Here is a 15,674-nt window from a genome sequence, read left to right as displayed (position 1 = left end):
ATAAGAATGTATCGTACGTAGCCTTACCTTGCATTTCTGCTAGAGGTTGTTTCTAAGGCTTGAACCCGTGACCTACTGGTCATATGGAGGCAACTTTACTAGTTACTCCAAGCTCCCCTTCCTCAAGTCTCTAGCTACTTAGTTTTAAATTCATCCTCAACAACTTCAATCTCCAAATTTCATTTAATCTCACCCCATAATAACTGTGAATTCTGATTCCTTAAAAAACCAAACAAACAAGCTTAGGGTTTTCCTGATAAGAGTATGAAGAGCTAGAATTTGGACCTATTTGACCCGAGAACGGCGGTAATGGACCCGGATTACTCCCCAACCTGTACCAGGGAACTTGATTTTGCCTTCGCCTTCAACAATAGCAACTTCTAGGACTGTGTTTGTTGGACCAAGATCTTCACTGATTCAATTGACGGTGTGTCTGATTCTAGCTGCTGTAATAGTATCGCTAATTGGGCTCGTAATCAGAAGCGCCGCCGTGAGATTTCAAGAAGGAAAATGGTTAGTGTTTTTAAATTGGATTTTTAAGCGTATGTCTTAGACAATTTTGTCTTGAAATTGGAAAATTGGGAGATTTTTTAGTTTGTTGGACGAGTCTAAATCATAAGAAGAGTTAGGGTTTATGTTAAATTGGTTTCGTAGATTGTGATTTCATCTCGAAATGGGGACAAAATGAAGAAGAAAAGGAGAAATTTTTGGTATAGTTGAATACACTAGGTGTGTGTAAGCTGGTCCTGACATCACTATTTTTTTTTTTAAATTGAGATTTTTGATGTTTCAGCCCTTTCCCCGACCCGAGCATTGCGGGAGCTTTAGTGCACCAGACCGCTCTTTTCTTAAGAGTTGTTTGATGTTTTTACATGGAAAGTCACTGAGGGGGTGTGTGACTATGATATCAGTTTGAGTCCTTGTTTAAACACTTAACCTGAGCCCATTTTACTGTTAGCACGCGTTGGTGGGTTGTTTATTCCTTGAAATAGTACTCATAAGCTGTGGATTATTATAAATTTTCAACTTTAAACTTTTAAGGGAGATTTTGATTTAATGAAAGGAACATCATATTACATTGATATCTACGTGTTTTAGTGTCTTGTATTACCTTTTTATATTGTGTAGACTCTCCGTTTCGCATTAATTGGTGGTTCTTATTGCTATTATATTTGTATCCCCTTGTTTTCAAACTGTTTGGCAGGCCTTATTTTGGCCAGGATCTATTGGAAATAGACTCTGTATCTCTGCGAGATGAGGGTAAGGTCTACGTATACTCTACCCTCCCAGATCCCAGATCCCACACTGAGTATATTGTTAATGCTAAAATAAACTACTGTAAATTCCCTTTTTGTGGTTTGAAACCGTGGTAGAGTTAAACATATCACTTGCTACATATTCTTACAATGTGACTTTAGCTGCTAATATTTTTCTTCCATAATCGTTTCATTAGGGGAGGTTGTGTGTCTGGCGGCAAGGGATAAACAATATACAATTTTTTCCCTTTCTATAAATATTATGCATAGTGATTAGACTTTTGCCCCTTGTTATGCTGGTATGGGCTTTCCAGATGATAACCAGAGCAAATAATTAGCTATAATCAAATTGATAGTGAAGATGCTGATAACGAAAATCAAGACGAATCAGTTGTTTCAATGATTGAAGATCCAAACTCAGGAATTATTATAAATAAATTACTTTATTTTTCTTAGGCCCTATTTCCTTGAGAATTTTATGATTCTTAAAATTTTCTTATACTTTCTTGAATTCAGTATGTCTTCAACATGCTATTTGGATAAATTTTCAAAAGCAGAAAGGGTGTATAATGTGAAACATGATTGCAATTTCATGATATATAAAAGGGTGAGTGAAGGCTAACCTCTCAACAAATATCACCTAAAATAGCTTTTTTGCCTCATTTGTCATGGATCAGTGTGACTTTTAATGTAGAAAGCTAAAATGGACTTTTGTGCCGATCATGTATTACCATTTATATTATGCTAAGGATTCCAATTAGAGGGAATTTATGCAATAGATTTTAAATCATTTGTTCCGGACTGCATAAGGAAATCAGATTGCTCATACGCCAAAATTCAGTTATTTGAGTTGTATGTTATAACTATTTTGGGCATATATGTGTTGGATATAACTTCTAGCGGTTATCCTCTCATAGTGGAATAAATATGTGGTGAAAGTACTTTCGGAGATTAAATTAGTGAATATTCTATAATCTAGACGAGAAATGTCATTTCTAGTTACTATTGATGTTGGAGCAGACCATATGGAGTGCGATGAATCCATTATATAAGAATAAGGGGGACATACAGAGTTGCAACAACTATAGGAGTATCAAGTTTTTTTCATGCTACGAAGGTTTGGGAAATGGTGGTAGTGTTGAGGCTGGGGAGGATCATGACAATTTCTGAGAATCGGTTCGATTTCATGTCAGGTCGCTCGACAACCTAGGCCATTCACCTCGCGAAAAGACTAGTGGGGTAGTATAGGGAGAGGAAGGACTTGCGTATGGTGTTCATCGATCTTGAGAAGGTGTACAACAAAGTACCTAGAGAGGTTCTGTGAAGGTGCTTGGAGGCTAGAGATGTCGTCGTGGCTTACACTAGGTTGATTTAGGACATGTATGATGAAGCAAAGACACGTGTGCAAACGGTAAGAGAAGATTTGGAGAACTTTCCTATTTTGATAGGGTTGCACCAAGGGTTAACTCTTAGTCAGTTTTTATTCATCTTAGTAATGGATGTTTTGATGCGGCACATTCAAGGGGAGGTACCTTGGTATATGTTATTTGCTAATAATGTAGCGCTAATCGATGAAACTCGGGGAAGAGTTAATGATATGTTGAAGGTTTAGAGACAAAGCCTTGAGTTTACAAAGTTTAGGTTGAGCAGGGCTAAGATAGAGTACTTGGAATGTAAGTTCAGTGATTTGACGCATGAGGCAGACGTGGTGGGGAAGCTGGATTCTCAAGACCTTTAAAAAAGAGATAGTTTCAAGTATCTTGGGTCTATGATTCTAGGAAATGGGAAAATTGACGAGGATTCCATACACCATATTGGTGTAAGGTGACTAAAATGGAGGTTTGCTTCAGGAGTCTTTGTTATGATCCCTAGTTTTGGATCAAGTCACTGGACGACTAACTTGGAAGTCATACCTAATGTTATAATGTAAGCCCTTGTTTTTGTTTCATGACTTGCCTATGATTGTTGAATTTTTTAGTTCATTCAGGGAACTACAGACCTAGGAACTTGTTTGAGAAAGTCTCGACTCTCTTGATAAAATTCAACTTGTTTTATTAATAATGTCAACTCTCCTAAATAGAAGTTTACAGTAGCAAAGAGTCCGAACAAACTAAAAATAAAAAAGCCCTATAAAATTTGATTAACGAGAGTCCTAATCCACTTAGGAAAGTTCTATTCTACTAACAAAATAATTCAGAAAATATTAATCATTATCAGTCCTATTAATTCTCTTGCGTCTGGAATATTGTTTCCCGACAAAAGCATCAATAACATTATCTCATTCTCGGAGAAAAAGCTTGTCCTCAAGTTTGAAGTCATGAAAGGCAGATATGAAATGATGCACTATCTCCCAAGTGGAGTCCTCAACAGATAGGCCGCACCACTGCTCCAAAATTTCCTAATTACCATGATTTAGTAGTCGTTTGGCCATAAAAAATACTTTTTTTCGGAGTTGGAGTTGGAGTTGTGTTTGACCATGTCTTTTTGAAATTTTTTTTTAGACTTTTGAAAAATCTTTTTTAAATATGATTTTATGCCCTCAACTTTTAAAAATTATCAAAAGCACTCAACTACCAATTTACCTACTAACATACAACCAAATGTTGAGAAAATAATTTAAATGTCTTAAATTGATAAAATAATTAACAGCAAACTAATTATTATGATTTTTATTCTTATAAAATTTGAATAAAAATATCACAAGCACGAGCTAAATAAGTTAATCTAACCATAATTGATTGAATAGAGAAAATATATTTTGATACATATGATTGATGGATATAAATATATTTTATATATTCTTAAATTTGTTGATGAAAATTCTTAATTACTTTCACTTGAATTCATTATTTTATTAATTTTTTTTTTAAATTTACGGATGAATTATTTCTGAATAAATTAGTGCTAATTTTTCGCTTTTTCTTTATTGATGATATTGATTTTCCTTGAATATTATTGTATCGTAAATATGGATTGTTACGTTATGTTTGATATGCAACTTTATTGACCACTTTTTAATAATTTATTAAAATCATAATAGCCATTATATGACATATATAGAAAATTAGAATGGCAAGAAAAAAATATTAATTCTTATTTTTAAATAACATAATGTACTAGGCCTTATATTTCTATAATAGAGTTCATTCAAAACAAAAGTTGATATATTTCCGCCATAGATTGTCATTTATTATTTTTTATTTCACGTTAGTAAATTTTGGTTAAAAAAAGAACAAGAGATTAAAATATTTGTAACAATTAAAAATGGTATTGTACCATAGAAAACAACTAATAATTTTTTTCTTGGTGGTTGGTTGTAGTTATAAGAGGGGTTTGTGTAAAAATTTAAAGATTGGAGTTATATATAATAATAATGAAAGTTGAAAATGGAAGTGGAAAATTGTGAAAACAACAAAAAGTTGTTTTCACTTTTTGAAATTCAACTCCGGAATAATTTTCCGAATTTTCATGGCCAAACACCACAATTTTTGGAAAAGTGAAAAAAGTGAAAAAAAAATCAGAAAAAAGGAAATTTTTTTTATGGCCAAACGGGCCCTTAGATGCGATCTGAGCATAGAGCAAGGGGTGGAAACAATATGTCCTTCAACTGGTGGAAGAGTGGGTTGAGTTGTAGGTACCTTACCCTTGAATGGATTAAGAAATGACACATGAAACACATGATGAAGTTTGTAACCTGAAGGTAAACCAAGCTGATAAGCAACAAACCCAATGCGCTTCAAGACTGCAAAAATACCATATTATTTTGGTGCAAGCTTATGATGGATGCGACTAGCCGAAGTTTTTTGCTATATGGATGTAGACGTAACCATACCTAAGATTCTGGAGAAAATTCCATATCACAATGTCCCTTATCATAAATTGTTTCATCTTGTGTTGTGCTTGTTGGAGCTAAATCCTATAAGGCAACATCTCGATCAATTAATGCTCAGGATACAACATCAACTCAAGATGAACCAGCCATGTAGTATTGCAATCGAGGAGGTTCACGATCGTAAACTATTTGAAATGGGAATGCGCAAAGTACGAAATGGTAAGAAGTATTGTTGCAAAATTCAGCCCAGGGAATCTAATCTGTCCATTTTGTAGGATAATCACCTACCAAGCATTTCAAATACATCTCTATCGTACGATTAACAACCTCAGTTTGATCATCCGATTGTGGATGATAAGCATATGAAAAGTTTAATTTAGTCCCATATAAACGAAATAATTCTTTCCATAACGTACTAGTGGAGAGGGCATCTCTATATTGACAATTGATTCTGGTATCCTATGTAAATGAGCAATATTCTCAAAGAAAATCCTTACTATTGAAGATGCACTATATAGATGAGCAAGGGGGACAAAATGTGCATATTTAGAGAATCTGTCCACATCCACCAATAATCCTATTTTACCACCTGATTTTGGCAGGTCATTTATAAAATCCATTGAGATATTCGACCAGATTTGATTAGGTAGTTGTAAAGGTTGTAACAGTCCCGCCAAACTCAAATTAATAGCCTTATTATGCTGGCAATCTGAACAGGTGGCAACATAATCCTTGATAGTTGTCTTCATAGCTGGCCAATAGAAATCCTTACGAATATGTATGGTTTTTGAACGCCTTCATGGGTGCTATCATGAATTCCAGACAAGATAAAATTTACCAATGGTGATTTTGGCAAGAGATAGGCCCTATCTCTGGAGAATAACAACCAATCTTGGAACACCCAATCTCCATTCATCTCTCCCTGTTCAATTTTAGCTTGAATTTTTGGGAGAATTGGTGATTGCTTAACCTCTGTTCGGACTTTCTCGAATATCAAAACTTCCGTCTTAGAAATAGCAAATAAAATATCTCCAACCTCTTCTCGTCGTGATAATGCATCTGCTGCAGTATTCAATTTCCCAGTCTTGTATTCCACCCAAAAATCAAACCCCAATAGCTTGCTAATCCAATGTTGTTGAGAAGTAGTAAGACGTTGATCTAGCAGGTAGGGATGGGCAGGTATGGTATATACCGAATTACCATACCAAACCAAAATTTTTGATACCGTGGTTTTGGTATTATGTTATTTGTTATGGTATATGGTATACAGTTTGAATTTTTTTTGTATATAGTATGGTATTCGGTATTTACAAATGACATACCGAAATACCGAATACCATACTAAAGTATATATAGTTACATGAATATCTTTTATATATATATACACACACACACAAATATAATACTTAGTATTAGTATAAAAATGTTTAGACATTGAAACTTTCACTACTCTATCTTGATTGAAATATCTTTTTTGTGTAATTGACTAACAAAAAGAATTGTTTGGACTTCTTTTTCAATATTTCTACATATGTAATGTGTATTTATGATACAATTAAAATGTGCTTTTGAAAATTTGAAGTAATAATACTCTAGTATACGAGTATATATTGTTGAAGTTGTACAAACTATGATTACCAACTATCATACCGCAAAATACCAAAACCAAACGTCAAAATACTGAATCATCCCAAATTAATATGGTATGGTAAATTTGGTATGGTAATAGTATAATGATTTTAAAAATCGAATACCAAAACTATCATACCAAAGTTTTAAATATCGTACCATACCATACCATGCCCATCCCTACTAGCAGGTATTTAAGGTTATAATAATTCGTTCAAATTAAAAAGGCTCGACCCAAGAGATAAGGCCTCCAATATTGAACTTCCTTTGTCAAACCTATCAATTCACATTCATAAGCGGGAAGTTTCAAGTGTTCGTCAGCTAGCTCATGACAAAAAAAAATAATAGGGTGTTCTTATTGTTGAAGGATTGCTCCTATTTCGACACTTGATGCATCACCCTCAACAACAAATTCTTCTTCAAATTTGGTAACTGTAACACCGAGGTAGCAACTAATGCTTTTTTAAGAGTTTCAAAAGAAGCAAGTACATTATCATTCCACTTCAAAGCATGTTGCTTAAGCATACTTGTTAAGGGGGCAACAATCAAATAGTAATTCTTGATGATTCAAACTGTAATCTTAATTCTTGTCGCTTTGATACCAAATTGTTATGGCCCCTAGTTCTGGATTAAGTTGCTGGATGGCTTACTTGGAATTCAAACCTAATGTTTTGGTCTAAGCCCTTGTTTTGTGACTTGCCTATGATTGCTGAATTTTGCAGTTCATTCAGGGAACTGCAGACCTGGAAACTTATTTGAGAAAGTCTAAACTCTCTTGATAAAATCCAACCTATTTATTAATAATTTCAACTCTCTTAAATAGAGGTTTACAGTACCAAAGTGTCCTAACAAAGTAGAAATAGAAAAAAAAACCTGTAAAATTGAATTAACAAGAGTCCTAATCCATTCAGGGAAGTTCTATTCTACTAATAAAATAATTCAGAAAATATTAATCATCATCATTCCTATTAATTCTTGTGTCTAGAATATTATTTCTTGACAAAAGCATCCATAATAGTCTTCTGTGATAAGAAGGTGTCTCCTAAGCTTAAAGGTAAGTTTTACAGAGTGGCAGTCCAATGGACTATGCTATATGGAGCAGAGTGATGACTGCTTAAGAACTCCCACATCAAAAAGTTGAAGCTGGCGGAGATTAGGTTGTTGCAATGGATGTGTAGACTTAATAGGAGAAATAGGGTTAGAAATGAGATTTTTTTAGAGAAGATGAGAGGCTTTGGTGAAGGCAAGATGTGGGAAGTGAGGTTGAGATGGTTCAAGTATGTGATAAGGAGGTGTTTGGATGCCTCTATAAGGATGTCTGAGAGGCTGGCTATGGATGGTTTTATGTGGGGTAGAGGTAGGATGGAGAAATATTAGGACGGAGGTGGTGACCCTTGGTAGGAAAGTGTGGGGACATGGATTAGGGTAAAGGGTTAGTGCGTAGGAGTGTGTCCTTACTAATAGGGAAGAGTGCTTTGTATGTAGTTGTGTCTATAGTCATAGTGTTATGCGTGTGTCTGGTAGTTTCTTGTTTGTAGTGGTTTGGTGGTGTTGGTGATTTTGGATAGACAGTTTATAGTATTAATCTATGGGTGTCTTGTTTCTTGTATCATTATGTTGTGTGTTTTTATATTTTTTGTTTGTTATATTGGTGTTTATCCTGAGCCGTCTATCGAGAACAGTCTCTTTATACTTCATATGAGGTAGTGGTATAGACTACGTACGCTTTACCCTCTCCAGACCCCACTTATGGGAATACATTCGGTATGTTGTTGATTACTTCTCATCTATCTAAGCCTTGGTTCTATAGAACGTAGTATGTACCCGATGGATTAGTCAGGTACATGCTACAAACAAGCTGGTCCCGATTCAGTCACTATAAATAAAACAACTTTTGTTCCTAGATTCAGTTTTTTTTTCTGGCAGGATATATAGGAGCTTAGGATAGACAGAGTGTTATAAACTCATTCGTGGGTAAGGTTTATGCAAGGCGGGGCCCTCAAACTGAGAAGGAAAGAAACGATAAAGAGGATATGTAGATTTATGCAACCTTCATATTTTTGTTGGCATTAAAAATAAAGAGTAGTTTAGTTTTACTCTACGTTGCTCGAACTCTTCAAAAATGTCTATGGATATGTGTCAGATCCTCCAAAAATAGTGTATTTTTGAAGGATTCGACACGGGTGCGGCCACATTTTTGGAGAATCTGAGCAACTTAGGTTTTACTAGAATTCTTATTTTTAAATAGATTTTCTATGTTAGTAGTTTCTTAGTTTCCTTAAATATCTTGTAATAGGATTCTATATAAAGAGAAGTAATATACGAAAGGCAGGAATTTACATCAAAATAACAAGAGATTTGGGTCTCTCTCTAACGAATCCAAAGGTTGTAAGCTCTCTTTTAACGAGCCCATTATTTATTAAAAATTGGTCGCTTGCAAAATAAGAATAAGGAAAAGGATCTCTTAAGCACATATTTCTCAATGAATCGCCCGGTGACAAGATCCATACGTGTGGTCGTAAAAACTTGGTACTAGAGTCAAAACACCATGGGTGATACAAGTAAACGTGAAGGGTTACAGGCTCTCCTTCAAGAGGCACAAGCTGTGAATGAAGCACAAATTACAGAAGCAGTGGCACAATCTGAATCAAGGATGGTTTCCCAATTAGAACAATCTGAATCAAGGATGGTTTCTCAGTTGGAATAATTATCATTACAATTGTTGGAGATGGTTGTGGGTTTTAGAAAGAATCAAGGAAGAGATTCTGAGAAGGGAGTGAGTAGAAATACAGGTAAACAACCCTAAAAACTTGAAAATAGATCCAATCAATTGACGGGAACTAATTTGGTGCCAAAATACACAAAGCTGGATTTCCCTACCTTTGATGGATTCAAGGACCGATTAATTTGGCTACATCGATGTGAGAAATTCTTCTCTAATCAGAGAACAAATGAAGCTGATATGGTGGGATTGGTCACCTTTCATCTTCTAGGTGAGGCAAAATTATGGTATCATCAGATTGAACAAGATAATCAGTCAGTTGACAAGTCGAAATTAAAAGAATAATGTACTCTCAGGTTTGGGCCTCCATTGGGAAGTAATCTATTAGGTGATTTGGTTAACTTTTGAAGCAAATGGGCTCAGTTAAAGAATACCCATGCCAATTTCAAGAACGCTTAGCCAAGGTAAGCAAGTATGTTTGCATAGACCAACAAGTTAGTCTCTTCACAGTCGGCCCGATTGATTCTATTCGTCTTGATGTTGAGATGCAAATTCTATAAGATTTGGTTTATTCCATGAATTTACCCCGTGTATTTGAGAAAAAACAGAAGGTAATTCAGGAAACATCCTCTCGAAAAGAGAATTGGCAAGGGATTAAAGGCTATTTGAATACTGCTACAACTTCAATAGTTTCATGGACAACAAACTAACTCAAAATTGAAGCTTGATTTATTGCATGATTCAGATGAGTAACACTCCAAATTGGAACAACTCTTGGCTGAATTTTTTGACTTATTCCAAGAACCTACAGGGCTGCCTCCTATGAGAAAGTGTGACCATCTCATTTGTTTGTTACCTAGTTCCAACCCAATGGTGGTCGGGCCATACCTCTATTCTTATTTACAAAAGGATGAGATAGAAAAATAGTGTGGAGATGTTACAGCAAGGGATCATCTAACTGAGTAAATCACCATTCTCATCCCCAGTTTTATTAGTTCGTAAACATGATGGAACTTGGCATTTTTCTATTGATTATTATGAGCTCAATGCCAAGACAGTGAATGATAAGTTTCCAATTCCCGTGGTGGATGAATTATTAGATGAATTACATGGTTCTACATACTTCACAAAGTTGGATTTAAAGTCTGGCTATCATCAGGTCTGGATATCGAGAAGATAACTTTTCGTATGTATCATGGCCACTTTGAATTCTTGGTTATACCATTCAGATTGTCAAATGCACTGTCAACGTTTCACGCACTTATGAATGAGGTATTTAAACCCTATCTGCGTCAGTTTGTGTTGGTTTTCTTTGACAACATTTTAATATTTAGCAAGACGTGGGACAATTATCTCTCACATGTGCATATAATTTTTGAGTTAATACGTACTCATAACCTATACTGCCTCAAGAAGTTCAAATGCACTTTTGGTGAGAAACAAATAGCATATCTTGGCCATGTGTTGTCTGAAACAAGCATGGTGGTAGATACAAGCTAACTTCAGGCCATCACTGTCAACCACAGTCCATTATTACCTTGCACAAATTCTTGGGCTTAGTAGGTTATTACCATAAGTTCATTAGAAATTACAATCAATTATCAACCCCTTTAAACAACATGCTTGAAAAAAAACTTATTCTCGTGGGATGATGTAACCTTGGCTTCTTTCTGCACTCTCAGAAAAGCACTTGCAACTGTTGTTTTACAACTGTCAAATTTTGATAAGCAGTTTATAATTGAGTGTGATGCCTTCGGGAGTGGTATAAGAGCAGTGTTACAACAGGATGACCATCATATTGCCTTTTTAGTAGATAATTGGTCATCTGACACTTTAAATTGGCTGCCTATGAGCATAAATTAATTGGTTTAGCCAAGGCAGTTCAACATTGGCGTCCTTATCTATGAGCTAGAGCCTTCTTAATTCGTACAGGCCTTTATAGCCTTAAATACTTGTTGGAGCAATGACTTACCACTTCACCCCACCAATATTGGATTAGCAAGCTTATGGGGTTTGAATTTTGTGTGAAGTATATGGCTGGACACTTGAATAAGGCTGCTGATGCCTTGTTCTGTCGCCCAACTATAGAGGAATTGGTGTATGCTATTAGTCACCCACGTGTTTTTATTACTTGATGCAATTAGACAAGTGGTATCTAATGATGTTTTCTTTCAATAATTAGGCCAACAAGTGTTCCACCATAAGCTTGGTGCTTCTTGGTCAATTAAGGATGGTCTACTTCTTTATAAAGTTCGTATCTACTTGTTTCCCTCTTCCCAATTGATCTCCATAATTTTGTTAGGATACCATGATAATTCCCCGAAAGGGGTACAGAAAACACTGCATTGTATACGACAGGATTTCTACTGGAAGGGGATGAAGTTTGTTATTAGGGATTATGTGGTTGTTTGTCCAGTTTGCCAAAGCAACAAGGATGAACACCTAAGCCCAACAGGGTTACTGCAACTACTTACGCTTCCTAAGAAGGTCTGGGCTGATATTGGAATGGACTTTATGAATGGCTTACCAAAGGCATGGGGCAACACAGTATTGTTTGTGGTAGTAGATCAATTTTCCAAATATACACACTTCATACCCATGTCTCATCCTTACAATGCAACTCATGTTGCTCATGTTTTCTTTGAGCATTCAGTTTTGTGTTACATTCACAGCAAGTTGCAACAAGCACAGGTTTGAATCAAAGAATATTATGACAAAGGTCACCAGGAGGTTACATTTGAACCAGATTCACTAGTTTGGCTGCGTTTACATCCTTATCGTAAAAAAATCTGTTGGGGGTCAATTGTGCCATAAGCTTGCACCTCAGTTCTTTGGGCCTTTTCATGTGTTACGTTGAATAGAGAAAGTTGCGTATCTGACACAACTGCTCAGCGATAGTAAGTTGTATAATGTGTTTCATGTATCCCGCCTAAAGGCTTTTAAGGGTGAGGATCTAATAGTTCCTCCGACTCCGACTCTGCCACCAGTACAAGATGGTCGTGTGGTTTCTATGCCTTGTTCTGTTCTACGTGTTCGACTTAATCGAGGAACTTAGGAACTTTTAGTGAACTCATATGCTACGTGGGAGGATGCTTCACATTTTCGTGATGCCTATCCAGACTTTGAGCTCGAGGACAAGTTCTTCTTAGAGAAAGGGGGTAATGTTATAAACTTGTTCGTGGGTAATGTTTATGCAAGGCGAGCCCTCTAGTTGAGAAGGAAAGATATGGCAAAGAGGATCTGTAGATGTATGCAACCTTCAAATTTTTGTGGGCATTAAAAATAGACAATAGTTTAGCTTTACTAGAATTCTTATTTTATATAGATTTTCTATATTAATAGTTTCTTCGTTTTCTTAAATATCTGTAATAGGATTCTATACAAGGAGGAGAAGTAATAGACTAAAGGCAGGAATTTACATTAAAAATAACAAGAGATCGGGGCCTCTCTCTAACGAGTCCTAATGTTGTAGGCTCCCTTTTAATGATCCTATTGTTTATTAAAAAATGGTCGCTCATGAAATAAAAATAAGGAGAAGGATCTGTTAAACGTGACACAGAGCAGTTACAACTCACTAAGGACAGAACCCTGGATAGGAAGGTTTGGAGGAAAAACACGAGGATCTGTTAAACCCTCCGCCTTCAGTGCAGTCATGAAGACATGGGCCAGAAAAGATTAGTAAACCATGTAATGTTTTCTGTGCAGGAGATGAAGCTGCTAATAGTGATGATTCAACTTGGAATTGTGATTCTCCTAGGGTTATGAAATTTAAAACATTACACATTAGCTCACCAATTTTAGCAGCAAAGAGTCCATCCTTCTACAAGGTAAACATTCATTTTCACGTGTAAGCTGCTTATGTATTGTCTAGAATTGGTATTTGAAGTCTGAACCTGCTTTATCATGTAATTTATGCAGCTCTTCTCAAATGGGATGAGAGAGTCTGAACAAAGACAAGTAACCCTACTAATCAATACTTCAGGTATGTCATGTATGCGCTGTTGTTTGACCTTGATTACATAATGGTCAGTGAACTTTAGTAGAAAATAACGTGAAAAAAGTCTATCAAGTTTGAATTCAGTTTCCCATTCATCATGAATATGAGGAACTTGCAGATCATAGGGAATTGAAATGCTTGTTCTATCGTAAGTGTTTTATAATATTGATCAACTAGACAGTTGGTCTTGAAAATTGTGTATCGAATATTGTTGTTTCATCTGAAGTGGCTTGAAAGTCAGTATGACGTCTCACATAGAAGTGTTTTTTATTTTTGCTCCCATGGAGCAGAGGAATCTGTATTGATGGAGCTCTTAAATTTTATGTATAGCAATACATTGACTACAAATACAGCCCCTACATTGCTGGATGTGCTCATGGCTGCTTACAAGTTTGAGGTTGCTTCTTGCATGAGGTATTGTAGCAGGCTACTGTGTAATTTGCCTATGACTCCGGAGTCGGCGTTGCTGTATTTGGAGCTTCCTTCTAGTGTCCTGATGGCTGATGCAGTTCATCCATTAACAGATGCAGCAAAACAATTCCTAGCTGCAAGATACAAAGATATTACCAAGTTAGTTCCATTTGTGCCTACCCTTTTTCAGTTTTTCTTGTGTTATTTAGTTTGTTATCCAAACAACTGTAGCCTGTAGCACAACATGATAATTAAGTCCATAAAGCCATTGTTTAGTATGCCTATTTTTTCTGTCTTTTGAGGAATATTTCTGCTACCGGATTTTATTTTGGCCAATTTCAGCAGATGGTTCGAAGTCCTGTTTCAATAATAAGTTTCTGATAGGCCAAGATGGAACCTTTTCTATAACATTTGAGTAACTATTGGGAGCTTTGTGAATTTTTTAAACCTAAAAGTTTGTAACATTAGATTCTGAATTAGCAATTATATAGAAGAAATTCGACGAGTCGTTGTTTTGTGGATCGTGCATACAAGTATCGGCCTGTTAAAGTGGTTGAGTTTGAACTTCCACGGCAACAATGTATAGTCTACTTAGATCTTAAGCGGGATGAATGTGCTAATCTGTTTCCATCTGGGAGAGTATATTCTCAATCTTTTCATTTGGGTGGACAAAGGTTTTTCCTTTTCGCACATTGCAACATGGATCAGCAAAGCTCTTTCCATTGTTTTGGTCTCTTTCTTGGAATGCAGGAAAAGGGTTCAGTTTCATTTGTAGTTGATTATGAATTTGCTGCAAGGACAAAACCAGCAGAGGAGTACGTCAGCAAATACAAGAGAAACTACAATTTTACTGAGGGTAAGGCAGTTGACTATCGCAATCTATTCGCCATACCCTAGACTTCTTTCATGGCCGAGGATAGTCTCTATTTTATTAACGGCTTACTCCATCTCAGGGCTGAACTTACTATCAGACACTGATTTTTCTCATCTCCACAATATCAATTACTACATTGTTTTGCTTATTAGCAGAGCCACTGAAGTCTCAATCTTTCTTGGCTTTGATCAAAGCAAAGAAGTGTAAGGTTAGGTGTCATTACTAACTTCCATAGGTATTGAAACATTTTGTAATGTTATCCTTTGACCATAGTAGTTCTATCCTTGTGCTCTCCAAATCATGAGAAGGATGTAAATGGAATTCATGGAGTGAAAGATGTTTGATTGTTCTGATCTGTTTTATTAATGCAATACAAGCACAGAGGTTCTCCTGAACAATGTGTATAGGTTATTTAATTTTTAACTTTCTGATGACCTGATAGACAAGTATTTTATATATATATATGGCTGTGTATCAAAATCTTTCTACTGGTATTCCTTAGCAATGTACATGAGGTGAGCCAGTGATTAAACTGAATGGTGCGATATGGTAGACATTGTGGCTGCTATGCAAATTAGTGACTCATTCAGCTGCTGTTATGTGTGATTTGCAATTCTTTGTACTGGCCAATTCACTTAGTGTTGGGCATCGTTTGGTCTAATTTTGAAATGGATTGCCTTAATTTTAATTTATATCTGCTTTCTGTCAATTGGACTTCCACTTGTGCGTTATGTTTCAACCTTTTTACTTCAGGAAATTACGTTATATAGCCTGAATAGTGGGTGACTTTGGATTTTTGACTCCAATAAGAAAAATGTTTAAAGATCAGTCTTGCTTCCTTTTTAAATTTTGTACAAGTATAAATTTATCCCTGTAAACCTCAAATATTTTTAAATTTTTCATACTCATTTGTCGCTCAAATTCTATTTTTATTTTTGTTTTTATTATTTTCA

General features: G+C 35.7%; 1 pseudogene; it reads left to right on the top strand.

Moving 5' to 3' along the window:
* Positions 1-15,137, top strand: part of LOC107844248 — a 40,338-nt pseudogene extending 25,201 nt beyond the window's left edge.
* Positions 15,138-15,674: the final 537 nt, after the last annotated feature.

The sequence above is a fragment of the Capsicum annuum genome, chromosome 10, assembly GCF_002878395.1.
Source record: "Capsicum annuum cultivar UCD-10X-F1 chromosome 10, UCD10Xv1.1, whole genome shotgun sequence".
Lineage (NCBI taxonomy): Eukaryota > Viridiplantae > Streptophyta > Magnoliopsida > Solanales > Solanaceae > Capsicum > Capsicum annuum.
The sequence above is the reverse complement of the archived record's forward strand: the minus strand, read 5'-3'. Positions and strand labels throughout refer to the sequence as shown.